General features: G+C 40.5%; 1 long non-coding RNA gene across 2 annotated transcripts; it reads left to right on the forward strand.

Moving 5' to 3' along the window:
- Positions 1-113: 113 nt before the first annotated feature.
- Positions 114-13068, forward strand: LOC129651548 (uncharacterized). 2 transcript variants are annotated; one of them, XR_008714189.1, is made up of 4 exons: positions 114-2043; positions 9111-9278; positions 10424-10499; positions 11402-13068. It is a non-coding gene; the product is annotated as an uncharacterized LOC129651548 (long non-coding RNA). The 2 variants fall into 2 exon arrangements; XR_008714190.1 differs by lacking the exon at positions 10424-10499 and having other exon boundaries at positions 1795-2043.
- Positions 13069-13295: the final 227 nt, after the last annotated feature.

Consider the following 13295-nt stretch of genomic DNA (forward strand, 5'->3'; position numbering starts at 1 on the left):
TTTTTAATATTGGTAAAGCGTGATGATCAGAAGCTAGAATGCCCTGAATCTAGCTTTATTGCTTTGTTTTGTATTCAGACTGAAGTATAGTTTTAGCTGCTGTGATAAATCAGGAACTGTCTCCCCTCCACCTACCACCCTCCCTCAACCTCTGAATTAAACTTGGCAAATTACATTGCTGGATATGTTACTTGTTGAGTTGACTTCAGAGCTATAATCTGGAAGTTTGTCTAACTGGAGTGATTAGCTTTGGTCTTGCGGTCATGAAAGAACCAAGAAAGAAGTCTGCAATATCAGATACATTCATCAGCCAAGATAGGGAGGTGTTGATGGCTTCTCTTTCATGTAAATCCAAATGGCTGTGGCATGTTTGGCTCATATTCTTTTGATTTGTGAGCTAATTTTTACAAACTGTAGGAAGAAAACTGCTGCCAACGTTATGGTTTGAAGAGTTGGCTTTTCTATCCAAAGGCACAGAAAATGTAGCATAATGGCTGGCCTCAGATAATGAGGCGGGAGGAGGCAAAGAAAAGGCTGGCAACAGCGGTCCCTTTCTGCCATTTTGCAGGAAATCAGAAAGGGCAAAAAAAAAAAGAGAGAGAGAATGAAAATATACTCATTATTCTTCTCTCCAAAGACTTTGTCTATCACTGATGGGTCCTGTGTTGCTCCTTAACCTTTCACTGATGACATTTAGCCCGAGGGACATCACCTGAGGGGCGTTTTCTGTACCTGACAGAACTGTGCCTCTTCAAACTTAGCAATATTCAGAGTCCTGATGATTGCCTTCTCCTTCCCGAGATGTAAAATCCCTCTCTTCTATGAGGAAATTAGGACAAAGGAGTATTACACTAAAATAATACACTGCTCCCTTTATTAGCAAATGTCTTCAGAAATGGATCTGGGGCTCTACTCCACCCTCTCCACTCAGCTCAAACTTCTTTTCCAAAGTGACAATTACCTCTTGGTCACAAATCAGATGGCCTTTTCTTTATCTTCATTCACTTCTCCCTAACAAGTAACACTGACCTTTGCCTACTCCCTTCTTTGTCAAATTATCCCATTCCCTCCTCTCCTGGATGTTTATATTCCTTGGGTCAGCGTGATGAAGTAATTAAGAGTACGGGCTCTAGAGTCAAAGCTTGTCTCCACCAATCAAGAGTGCTGATCCTAACTTCTTAGCAACGTGGTGTCCCCATGTATAAAATGGGGAAAATAACTGTGCCCAACTCATAGGGGTGCATTAAATGAATTAATTATAGAAAAGTGCCTCCCAGCATCTACATCTATAGAGCACTTGCTGTTATTAGTATTTTTACTATTGCTATGGTTCTTACAGCTGCAGCTGTTATTATTGCTATTATTTCTTCTCTTTGGTGTCTTTTCATCGGTCTCTTCTCAACCCCTTCTATCTTTCCTCCAGACTCCTAAGTGTATCTGTGTTCTTGGGCCTCTTTTTTCTTGCTTCATAAAGGAAACCTCCTTGTGTCAGATGGATCAGATTTGCTTGTGTACCACTCAGACCCTCTGAACCCCACTTCCCTCTGTAGCCACTGCTGTGGTGACCAGTCCTTGCAGGCTCTGGCCAGTTTCTCATGGGTGCAACCCACAGCACCTCACTTTGGGTCCCTAACAGGTATTTCTTGACATGGGCCGCTTGCAGAAAACTTGCAACACAAACATGCAGGTAAGTCCACTCTTCTGAGGGCATTCCTGACCAATGGGGAACAAGAGACAGATCAACACTTCCTCCTCTCTTTTAGCCCTTAGGTGAGTGGTTCATTTCAAACAGCTGCTCACAAGGTCCCAAGACACCCTTAACTAGGAAACAGTTTGATAATGACTTCTTGATTGGCTTCCTCTCCTTCCCTGAATTTACTCCTTTCTAACTTCTGCTCCCTGGGATCAAATTTCCAGACTAATTTTCTGCTGCAAGTCTTTGCCTCAGGTTGTTTTGGGGAAAAACCAAGCTAAGACACTGATTTATTAAGTCGAGTAGTATTTAACTTCAAGGATTATCTTCTGTGCGGTTTTATCTCTAAGGTAAGGGACTTCAATTAATTTGGAGCCTAAGACTAGTCTTTGGAGGAGGGTGGGGGGTCACTGGAATAGGCCCGTTCGGTGACATATATGAAAAGTAAGTAGCTACCCATGGTCCTCAGAGAAACTGAAAATATTCTTACCTGAGCACTGGTACTCAGTGTACTGGATTCCCACATAAATTCCTGCTTTTGCTTAAGACTGCTTCTCTGAACTTCTTGCCTTTGTTTTGTGGGGGTGGGGGTGGGGCATAGGTTTGTTAATTTTTTGGAAGGTGGTTTTTGTTTGTTTGCTTTGGATAGAGATGAGTTCATGAGAGAAACATGAACTGTTTTGGTGTGTGGAGTGAGGAGAGGGATGATCTGAAGCTGAGAAACAGAAGGGAGAAGTTGCAGCAGTCCTGTGGGACTTCATGTGACCGGTAAGAGCAGAGTTTTTCAGCTGCTGGTGACAAGTGTGGAAAGAGGCTGGAGATTAGATTCTTGTCCTTTTCCTCATTCCCAACCCTCACATGAACCCAGAATAATTCTAACACCCCACAAGTAGTGGCTTTGGCAGCAACACAGAACCACAAACTTGCTCAGACACTACTGTTGCCTGAAGATCACTGCCAGCAGAGGCAGTGCCATTTTCTTGAGCACCTCGGAGCGGCATCAGTTGGATGGCGCAAAGCTGGAGTGAGCACAGTCGATGAAGTGGGCAGACTGGTTTATGGGCACTTCTCAGGCATTCTTCTGGGGACTCTCAGAATCCTCAGAATCTACTGGGACAGCTTTAGTTTAGAAATTTACCCCTCTGAGGTCCTTTTGACCTTTCCAATCTTCCAGAGCCATTAGCAATTTGTTTCCACCATGACACTGCTCTGGTGACCAGCCATGAGTTCACAGGGCAAAACACAAAAGTCATCTCATACCACCCACATGTTGCCCTCACCTGAGAGCTTCCTTATAAGACTTTGTGGCTTTAGAGGCAGTGGGATCCCTGCAGTACCCATGCAAGACCACCTGAAAGCCTGAGAGAGTTATAACTCCACAGTGCAATCTTTGACCCAGGTGAAATGCAGCCAGAAAGTAAATTAATCCCTCTTCCTCCCCCTGGGCTTCCCTGAGAACTAGTCATGTCAATGGAATCTTGGGAGATTGGGTAATCTATCATCTTTGATACCAAGCTTTGGCAATCTAATAAACACACTCTTAAGCCAGCTCCTCTTCTTTGCTGCCTCACTCCCCTTTTCCCTCATTTCAGCAACCTGGGGTTAAAATCCCTAACAGTGAAGTGGTGCACAAGGGTTTGCATCAGGTTCTGCTTTCTGGGGAACAAAGAATGAGACAGGGTGGAGCTATGGTTGGGCAATCAATTAGTGGGGTTAGAGCCATTGTAATCTGGGATATTAAAATGCAAGACTCTCTCATTCTATACTTCTCAGTCTAGCAAAGGCAGGTTAATTAAAGTTGTATCTTCTTCACTAGATTAAAATATGAAGCCCCCAATGCCCCCCAATACAAATCTCGTATTTTCTGCATACTGGAGCTTTCCACCCAGCTGTCTCTCAAACACTGCTAACTCAAATAGCTCAATATATCCACAACTGACCTCACCTGGGACCACTCAATATTCCCTCAAATTGATAAAATGATTCATGTAAGTTCTCTGTTTCACTTGTCATTTTTATCCTAATCATTGTCCTCATCTACCAGATTAGAAAACTCAGAGTAAGCTTTAATTCTTCCTTCTCTAGAAGAGGCCACAACTAGTCATTGCCTACCTGTTGTTTCTGCCTCTTCCATACCTGCTCCATAGTCCCTTTTTCTCTGCCCTTGCTGCCACTGTACTGGTTGAGACTTCTGTTATCATTTGCTCCAAGTATTGTGGGAGTCTTCTAACTGGGTTCCCTGTCAGTTTTTATCCTTTCTGATCCATCTTGTCAATCCACTATCCCCACATCCATCATTGTATCCTTTTTCATGTACCACAAGCTCCAAGATTTTAAGAAACAGAGTCAAAATTACCCTTGAAAATTTCTTAAATATTTTGGCCTAGGAAGCACAGTATGGTCTAGGAAGCATAGTATGAAGTAGTTTTGTTAACACACTAGAGAACAAACATTCAGTCAGTTCAGTCGCTCAGTCGTGTCCAACTCTTTGCGACCCCATGAATCGCAGCACCCCAGGCCTCCCTGTCCATCACCAACTCCCGGAGTTCACCCAGACTCACGTCCATCGAGTCAGTGATGCCATCCAGCCATCTCATCCTCTGTCGTCCTCTTCTCCTCCTGCCCCCAATCCCTCCCAGCATCAGAGTCTTTTCCAATGAGTCAACTCTTCTCATGAGGTGGCCAGAGTACTGGAGTTTCAGCTTTAAAATCATTCCTTCCAAAGAAATCCCAGGGCTGATCTCCTTCAGAATGGACTGGTTGGAAATCCTTGCAGTCCAAGGGACTCTCAAGACTCTTCAACACCACAGTTCAAAAGCATCAATTCTTTGGCGCTCAGCCTTCTTCACAGTCCAACTCTCACCTCCATACATGACCACGGGAAAAACCATAGCCTTGACTAGATGAACCTTTGTTGGCAAAGTAACATTTCTGCTTTTGAATATGCTATCCAGGTTGGTCATAACTTTCCTTCCAAGGAGTAAGCGTCTTTTAATTTCATGGCTGCAATCACCATCTGCAGTGATTTTGGAGCCTGAAAAAACAAAGTCTGACACTGTTTCCACTGTTTCTCCATCTATTTCCCATGAAGTGGTGGGACCGGATGCCATGATCTTCGTTTTCTGAATGTTGAGCTTTAAGCCAACTTTTTCACTCTCCACTTTCACTTTCATCAAGAGGCTTTTTAGTTCCTCTTCACTTTCTGCCATAAGGGTGGTGTCATCTGCATATCTGAGGTTACTGATATTTCTCCCGGCGATCTTGATTCCAGCTTGTGTTTCTTCCAGTCCAGCGTTTCTCATGATGTACTCTGCATAGAAGTGTATTAAATTTAAATCTACCAGTTAGTTCAACATAGCTAGTTGTTTTTCCTGCACTAGAACAGATTGTATCTTCATGTTAAACACTCGATGGAGTAGTTGAATTGTGTTTTAGGGTGATATTGTATGATACATGCACATCTATAAAAACAATCATCATCCTCAGTGTGGTGAGAGGTTCACATCATGAGAAACACTTGAAAGCTGAGGCTTTTGAGGAAAAGAAACATTCACAGCCCCAACCTCACACTCACTCTGGACATCTGCTTACTGAGTGGGAAGGTGGGCAGAACTAGCTGCTCTCTTAAATTGTCTCTTGCTCTCATTCACATTTCCCGGTGCTTTGGTTGAATTTGAATAAAGCAAATGCACACGTAATGTTACTACACTGTACACATTTTTGTACATGCACCCAGTGTCCATGTAGTAGGCAATCAACAAATGAAGCCACATGATAATAATTGAATCAGGAAAACCTAATTCAAGCCCTGGTTCTAGCATAGCAAACTGTATGGTTTGGGCAGGTCTATTTACCATACTGTAACTAAATTTATTGATTCATAAAAGTGTATAATAATTGGTTTATTTACCCAAAATCACTTTGAGTTTCTTTCATACATAGACTATATACTTTTTATTAATAATGGTAACCATAATTATATCAACTATTTTGTATCAGACTAGGCTGGGATCTTTTCATAAATCGTTTATAATTTACTACACATTAATTAATCCTAGGGGCTTCCCAGGTGGCTCAGTAGCAAAGAATCCACTGGCCAATGCAGGAGATGTGGCTTCAAGACCTGGGTCAGTTAGATCCCCTGGAGAAGGAAATGGCTACCCATTCCAGTATTCCTGCCTGGAAAATCCCATGGAGAGAGGAATTTGGCAGGCTGAAGTCCATGGGGTCACAAAAAAAGTTGGACAACTGAGCATCTAAACAACAACAAATTAGCTCTAGTAAGGGTTCTACATCAGGGTTTATGCAAACTCTATGAACAAGCTATAAAGCTTCCCTAATTATGAACAACTTCCATAAGTGCAATTTTTCAGTCCTTTTTATTGGGGCAGGGAGGCAGCAGTCATAAAACCAAAGAGTCACCCTCTCAGTGTCCAGTAAAAACATCTCTTGGTATTGGGCAGTATCTTTTGCTTTAGTGGATAGACTTCTATTGATACATTGAAACTTGTTGAATTTAAGACAACTTGCCATTAAGACACAAATATTTTAAAAACCAGAAAGCAAAGACAATTTTCATTTAAAAACAAACACTGTGCTTTCTTGTCATTTAACATGTTAATTTTACAGTCTCAGAGCACTTTTTAAAAATTATATATCATGCTTCTGCATACACAGGAAATGTGGGCAAAATGAGTTGATTAAGTTTTTCCTAACCCTGCTGCATATTGTGGGGTTGTCTTCTAAATCACTTTCCCCCTCAGAATTGTCCACATTTTCCAATATAATACTTTCCTCTATTCATCAAAGGCACTGGTGATGCTACATTTCTTAAAAGACTACATCAAATAATTAAACCACTGGTCTTTAGTTCTTGGAGCTTCCCATGTATCTCAATGGTAAAGAATCTGATTGCCAATGCAGGAGAGGCAGGTTCTATCCCTGGGTTGAGAAGATCCCCTGGACTAGGAAATGGCAACCCACTCCAGTATTCTTGCCTGGAAAACTCCACAGACAGAGGAACCTGGTGGGCTGCAGTCCATGAGTCCCAAAGAGTCAGAGCACCTGAGCACTGAGTTCGAGTTCTTGAATCTGCTTTGCTATTATGTAGTTAGCTTTTGACTTCAGCTTTGTAGATAAAGCTCCAAACATCTGATTCATCACCTCCTCACTCTTTCCTTATCATCATTAAATCTTGAAGGGTAAAACACCGTTCCACTATATCATACACTTGTGATTTTCTTCCAAGACCCCCATTCACATTTTGTAGTTTTGATACTGGCACATTTTATGTTTATAAGGGCACAGGCAATGCGACATGAGTACACTGAGACAACAGTTATTGTAAGTCACTATTGATTACAAAGCACACACCGTTTCAAGAATGTTAAAATGTAGGGGGAACAAAAGGCATCTTAGAGTCGATGAAACGCATTAAATTGCAAGGTCAAAGGCAGAGAAATTTTCCCTTCCAATGTTTAAAGAGGAGAAAACTGGCTCCAAGAGAACAAGTCATTTGCCTGAGGACACGTGAGTCCAAGTGATTCCAAAGCACACTCCACCACATCATAGTACCTCGTCTCAGAATCCTAGCCAGTTTGCAAGTTAGATTTTACCCCCAAAACAGCTCCCCATCTTCTTATTCTTTTACCATCTGTGGGGCCTGCAGTCTTCCGTTATCACTCCCACAGTGGCTTCAGTGGGTGGCGTTGCTGCATCGTTTCTCCCAGTGTCTTTGTGACTCTTCTATTTATTAGTACAGTTAAGAAGGGGCCTTCAGTCTCCAAGAAACCAGATGAGACAAATAATATCACGTAGCCAGAATGAAGACTTTTTTTTTTACCAGAGAAGAATGAAATATAGCAGTTTCAACTGACCAGAAACTTGGCAACGTGTTTTATGGATTTCATTGTGCACCATTTGGATTGTTGGCAGTTAATGAAACCAAGTGCAAAACTCCAATTATTGCCTCATTTTTACCTAAACTCTACATTTTCACTGGTTTCCCCCCTAATTGTAATACTTTCACTATACATTCTGAAAATCTGCTGCAGATTTAAATATTTTCAAATAACATCAGAGATTTCTGTTAACTTGCTATACTTTTGTAGAACTTTTGATCATGGCAGGCAAACTTTAGGCATTAGCTTTCCTAGTGCTGGATGATTCTGAATCTACTGGGCTATCTGTAGTATATAAGAGGCCATCCTCCAGGAGGCCTCTACTGTGTGTTTCCTATATATACCCGGTGATACATGTGACAAGGATGAAATTAAATTAACATAGAAGCATTTGCTCCACCCTACTGCCAAGAAGAAAACATTCTCTGTTGCATGCTATAGGACTTGGGTCTCTGTTTTGACCATGGTAGTAATGAACAGAACTACAGAATTGAAAGCACTGGAAGCACTGGTGGCTCAGACAATAAAGAATCTGCTGGCAATGCAAGAGACCAGGGTTCAATCCCTGAGTTGAGAAGATCCCCTAGTGGAGGAAATAGCAACCCACTCCAGTATTCTTGGCTGGAGAATTCCATGGACAGAGGAGCCTGATGGGCTACAGTTAATGGGGTCACAAAGAGTCGGACACGACTGAGCAACTAACACTTTCAGAAGAAGGGAGTAGATTAATGTACACAGGCAAGGACACCATGCTGCCCTGCTGCTGCTAAGTCACTTCAGTCGTGTCCGACTCTGTGCGACCTCATAGACGGCAGCCCACCAGGCTCCCCCATCCCTGGGATTCTCCAAGCAAGAACACTGGAGTGGGTTGCCATTTCCTTCTCCAATGCATGTAAGTGAAAAGTGAAAGTGAAGTTGTGTCTGACTCTTAGCGACCCCATGGATTGCAGCCCACCAGGCTCCTCCATCCATGGGATTTTCCAGGCAAGAGTACTGGAGTGGGGTGCCATTGCCATGCTGCCCTAGGAAGGAAAAATCTGCAAAGAGAGAGAAAAAGAAACAGACTATGCAGTAACTAGAGTTTTGAGCACTAACGCGCTACTACACAGACAAGGAACTTTAAGGAGAAACCAAGGTAACAAGAATTTGTAGGAAGGTTTACTTTACTTGGTGAGATGTAATTCTTTCCCTTTACACAGTGTTTAAACATTAACTTAGTAGAGACATACTATTTTTCAAGACTTTGGAAGATTCATATTTTTATATATTTTTTGGAAAGAGTACTTTCCTAAAAAAAAAAAAAAAAAAGAAAGGACTCAAAACAAGAGAGAGAGGCGCCTGCTGGATGTTAGTTACAACATATAACCTCAGGATTCTTCCACTTGTTTTCTGAAATTAACACTGGATGTCAAACTCAAAAAAGAACTTCCAGAGGCCAGTACCACTCTTCCCTATTCTGCAATTAGTAAACACATAGAAGAATGACTGTCCACACCTAAAACTGTCTTATTTTCTAGGGCTAGACAACAAATGTTCGATGCTATAAACACAGTAGAGTAGAAGCTGATTTAGAGAAGAGAGAAAACATATTAAGTAATCTGTGTACCATCATCTGAACAGTCCAGGATTGGAGGCAGTGACCCTTCCCTGACTTCAGTGACTCTCTCAATAAAATTCCAGCAGAGGTAAGAATGCCTGGAGTTCTTTGTACTTTCCTTAAATTGTAGAAAAAATAGGAGCTCAAATGAAACCTCTATTACAAATATTGGACAAGCCAAACATATTAACAGTAAAATTCTCAAATATTTTGCCAACCCCATTTTTTCAGAGGTTAAACACTCTTCTCTCCTACTCTCTGATATTATTGTTAAGTACTAAGTAACACTTTATTATATAAATACGGCCTGCCAGGTCTAATTGCTATGTGTAAAATTTACTAAATCGCAAAGTAAGAGTACATATGAAGCTGCTTATAGAAAATTGCAAAGTATTTAAATGATGGGAAGAGAATGTTATGATTGGCAGGAATATACTTTTACTCTACATAAAATGGAGGAGACTGTGTAAACAAAGTCAAGTTTCCATACACAAATGATCCCCCCTCCCAATTATAAGTAACACCAAAAATGAAAAGGATGGAAATGAAAAGTGATCCCTGTGAGATAATCTATAACACTGGCATAATATAACATGTAAATATTATTTTTTTCTTGGACTAGAGTTAAACACAGCCCTAAAGGAGTCTGCTGTTGAGAGTTTTGTTCTCCATTTTACCACTGCACAGTTTGTAACAAAATTTAACAATGAACAAAGCATGGAAATAATTAAGTGTGAAACAACAGTTATTGCCTCTTTCAGAAAGCTAAGTTCTCCCTCCTAATACTTGGAGATCTCTAATTTTGTCAGACATTCAAAGATACTTAGGCTCCTAAATGGGGGCATTAGTTCAATAACATGCCAGGAGCAAATGAGAGAGAGTTGCATTCATGAAATTTTGCAAGCACTTGTGTGTATTTTTAGAGAGTACTAAAGTGTTCTTTACAAATGACATCAACATTCAGGGTTCTGCCATTTCAGGGTTTAGCCTGATTTTCCCTCCAGAACTCCTATTTGTTGCTAAGATATGTATCTTTGTATTTTCACCCACAAAACAATTATCCTTGCAGTCACGCTAACCTCCAGATACCTAGACTAGGACCCATTATGTTGAGATTTGCACACACCCTTGCAAACCACAATTTCCAAGTTTTTGTTCTGCCAAATGTCTCTCAGTCATTGAAAAACCGCCACTACTTGGTCTCTACTTGTTGAGAAAATAATCCGTTCCTAGGATTTCCTGGAAAGGATTGCTCCCTCATACAGGATCAATTAAGTGTGTGCTGCTTGCAAGAGTGATCACCCCACTGGTGAGTCAATTGCTTCTTTCGTAGTAGCTGAGCAATTTGGAGACTTGTCCTGGGATTTGGCGGGTAGCGCTGTCAGCATTCACTTGTCTCTGCACTGTGGTACAGGAAGCAGCATACTTAACTCATTGTTGCATTAAAAGGCCTGATAGTGAGCATTTCTAAAGAATGGCATAATTAAGTGTGTCACCTAACATTTATGATAACAAGATTTAGCACAGACAGGTTTTATTGAAAACATTACAATTGGCTTTCATCACAACTATTAGAATTTGAGTTTCAAGAAAGCTAAATAATTTATATAGTCACATGACTACATCATTGAACCTAGATCATGGGGAAATTAAATATATACAAAACTTTACATATGCATATGTGTGCATGCTCAGTCTCTTAGTCATGTCATACTCATGGCAATCCAACGGACTGTAGCCCACCAGGCTCCACTGTCCATGGAATTCTCCAGGCAAGAATACTGGAGTGGGTTGTCCTTCTCTTCTCCAAGGAATCTTCCAGGGACTGAAACTGCATCTCCTGCACTGGCAGGCAGATTCTTTATCATAATTTCAAGAAACCAATTTTTTGGACAATTTCCCGTTTAAAGTAGCAAATAGATTAGAGAGTCTACTATGCTGAGGATTTATATCATTCCATATGTTTTCACTATAATTTTTTCCTTCCTTTCTAAAAAGTTGAAAGTAAAAACTGACATTAAAATCATCATTGTTTGTGACACTAGTGGGAGACAGATTTTTTTATTTCTCTTTTTCCTACTAGAAAAAAGTACATATTAAGTCTCTGGTAGTCTTATGCTACTTTCAGGGAACTGGCACCTTTTACTAATATACAACTTTCAACTTAGTATAATTTGTTTTCCCAAAATGATCTGATTTACTGTCTTCCAGGTACTGAAGTGAATATTTGTACTGAGGAACATTGAAATTACACGTTTCTAAGATCTCAGATTAGAAAGAATAAAGGTGGTGTTTCAATGCCGTGGAAAATGAATGATACTCTAACAAATAATGCTTGCATAATTGGCTATCCAACTAGAGGAAAATAAATGTAAACTTCTACTTCATTATAACTATACAACAAAAAAACACAAATGAATTACAGATGTAAATGCCAAAAAAAAAACTGTTCGACAACAGAAGAAAATTTAGAATACTTTATATGATGTAGGAGCTGGGAAAATTTAAAGACAACAATAGATCTATCAGTGTCAAAAATTAAAATTATTTGTATGAAAAAAGTATCATATTCAAAATCTAAAGATAGTTAACTAAGAGAAATTATATGACAAAACATGAGCTAATAATTTTTATGCACAAAGACCTTATCAATTTAGAAGACAAACACAATCCAGTACATGAACCAGGAACTTCAGATGTACAAGCTGGATTTAGAAAAGGCAGAGGAACCAGGGATCAAATTGTTGACAACAACTGGGTCATAGAAAAAGCAAGGGAATTCCAGAAAAAGCATCTACTTCTGCTTCATTGATTACATGAAAGCCTTTGACTGTGTGGATTACAACTAACTGTGAAAAACTCTTAAAGAGATGGGAATATCAGATCACCTTACCTGCCTCCTAAGAAACCTTTATGCAGATCAAGAAGCAACAGTTAGAACTGGAAATGGAACAATGGAATGGTTCAGAATTGGGAAAAGAATACGTCAAGGCTGTATACTGTCACCCTACTTATTTAACTTATATTCAGAGTTCATCAAGCAGTGCTAGGCTGGATGAATTACAAGTTGGAACCAAGATTGCTGGGAGAAATATCAACAACCTCAGATATGCAGATGTTCAGTTCAGTTCAGTCCAGTCGCTCAGTCGTTTCTGATTCTGTGACCCCATGACTGCAGCACACCAGGCCTCCCTGTCCATCACCAACTCCTGGAGTTTACTCAAACTCATGTTAATTGAGTCAGTGATGCCATCCAATCATCTTAGCCTCTATCGTCCCCTTCTCTTCCAGCCTTCATTCTTTCCCAGCATTAGGACCTTTTCAAAAGAGGCAGTTCTTCTCATCAGGTGGCCAAAGTATTGGAGTTTCAGCTTCAGCATCAATCCTTTCAATGAATATTCAAGACTGATTTCCTTTAGGATTGACTGGTTGGATCTCCTTGCTGTGCAAGGGACTCTCAGGAGTCGTCTCCAACACCACAGTTCAAAAGCATCAATTCTTTAGTGCTCAGGTTTCTTTATAGTCCAACTCTCACATCCATACATGACTACTGGAAAAACCATAGCTTTGACTAGATGGACCTTTGTTGGCAAAGTAAAGTCTCTGCTTTTTAATATGCTATCTAGGTTGGTCATAACTTTCCTTCCAAGGAGTAAGCGTCTTTTACTTTCATGGCTGCAGTCACCATCTGCAGTGATTTTGGAGCCCAGAAAAATAGTCAGCCACTGTTTCCATAATTTCCCCATCTATTTGCCATGAAGTGATGGGACCAGATGCCATGATCTTAGTTTTCTAAATGTTGAGCTTTAAGCCAACTTTTTCACTCTTCACTTTCACTTTCATCAAGAGGCTTTTTAGTTCTTCTTCACTTTCTGCCATAAGGGTGGTGTCATCTGCATATCTGAGGCTATTGCTATTTCTCCCTGTAATCTTGATTCCAGCTTGTGCTTCCTCCAGCCCAGCATTTCTCATGATGTACTCTGCATATAAGTTAAATAAGCAGGGTGACAATATACAGCCTTGACGTACTCCTTTCCCTATTTGGAACCAATCTGTTGTTCTGTGTCCAGTTCTAACTGTTGCTTTCTGACCTGCATACAAATTT

This window comes from Bubalus kerabau, chromosome 4 (genome assembly GCF_029407905.1).
Source record: "Bubalus kerabau isolate K-KA32 ecotype Philippines breed swamp buffalo chromosome 4, PCC_UOA_SB_1v2, whole genome shotgun sequence".
Taxonomy (NCBI): Eukaryota; Metazoa; Chordata; class Mammalia; order Artiodactyla; family Bovidae; genus Bubalus; species Bubalus kerabau.